The sequence below is a fragment of the Chrysochloris asiatica genome, unplaced genomic scaffold (genome assembly GCF_000296735.1).
Source record: "Chrysochloris asiatica unplaced genomic scaffold, ChrAsi1.0 scaffold00060, whole genome shotgun sequence".
Taxonomy (NCBI): Eukaryota; Metazoa; Chordata; class Mammalia; order Afrosoricida; family Chrysochloridae; genus Chrysochloris; species Chrysochloris asiatica.
Window position 1 is genome coordinate 16136531 of NW_006408578.1, and position 1545 is coordinate 16138075.

The 1545-nt window shown below is 39.2% G+C and overlaps 1 protein-coding gene across 1 annotated transcript in view; it reads right to left on the reverse strand.

The window, feature by feature from the left end:
- Window positions 1-1545, reverse strand: part of FARS2 (phenylalanyl-tRNA synthetase 2, mitochondrial) — a 615217-nt gene that overhangs the window by 74507 nt on the left and 539165 nt on the right. The gene's annotated exons all lie outside the window — the stretch shown is intronic.

Below are 1545 nucleotides of genomic sequence, written 5' to 3' on the forward strand. Positions count from 1 at the left end.
TGTAAAGGTAGAAGTTTTGTAACAAAAATGGGGAAATAGTTAATCTTACAGTCCAGACACAGAGGACCCTAGAACTATCAAGGGAGAAGAGCACAAGTGGCATGTGGAACCCTATCCAGAGAAGTACGGACATCAGAGATGGAGGCAAAGATGGGGGTATGGAGAGAGGGAACAGCTGAGGATTCTAGACTCATGGAAAGAGAGGGACTGAGTGCTGGTGGCCAGGAGGCAGACTTGCAGAACGTGCCCTTTGGTTGTTAAAATTATTATATATTCCTGAGCATTTTTGGGTATACCCCCCACCCCACCCCACAAAACAAACAAACAAAAAACAGAGGGAATAGAAGCAAATACTGTTGAATGATGACGCATGGAGGAGATTCTAATCATTAAAGAAACAATGGTGTAAAGCCAATGTTCTCGCAGGTAATCTATCATTCAGTTCATAGTAATAATTTTAAAAAAGGTAATTGGGAAGGGGAAGAAATGGTTAAGAACACAGATGAAATATATAATAAACCATTTGTTGAAAGTTTTCAGATGTGCAGGCTCTATCATCAGACTCTATGGTCAAGTTCTGGCTCTGAATTATTAACAGTCTACCTTGCTATTTGTTGTTGCTAAGTGCCATTGAGTCAATTCTGACTCATAGCGACCCTGTATAGGGTTTTCAAGGAGCGAATGGTGAGTTTGATCCACTGGATTTGCAGTTCAGACTGACCTTGTAGTCCAATGCTTATCCTACAGTACCATAACAGGATATTTAACCTCGTTACACCTCAGTTGCTTTATTGCATACGCAAAGGCTTTTGATTGTGTGGACCATGACAAGATATGGACAACATTACAAAATATGAGTATTCTGGAACACTTAACTGAGCTCGTGAGGAATCTATACGTTGACCAAGAGGCAGTTGTTCGAACAGAATATGGAAACACTGAATGGTTTAAAATTAAGAAAGGTGTATGACAAGGTTGTATTCTTTCACCATACTTATTCAACCTGTATACTGAGCAAATAATCTGATAAGCTGGGTTATATGAAGAAAAACATGTCATCAGGATTTGAGGAAGACTCATTAACAACCTGCAATATGCAGATGATACAACCTTGCTTGCTGAAAGTGAAGAGAACTTAAATCATTCACTGATGAAGATTAAAGAACACAGCCTTTGGTATCAATTACATCTCAATGTAAAGAAAACAAAAATCCTCACCACTGGACCAATAAACAACATTCTTATCAATGGAGAAAAGGTTGAAGTTGTCAAGGACTTCATTCTTCTTGAATCAACTATCAACACTCACGGAAGCAGCAGTCAAGAGGTCAAATGATGTATTGCATTAGGCAAATCTGCTGCACAAGACCTTTTGAAAGTGTTGAAGAGCTAAGATGTCACCTTGAGTACTAAGGTGCGCCTGACCCAAGACATGGTATTTTCAATAACCTCGTATGCATGTGAAAGCTGGACAGTGAATAAGGAAGACCATAGAAGAATTGATGCTTTTGAGTTATGGTGTTGGAGGAGAATATTGAAAATGCC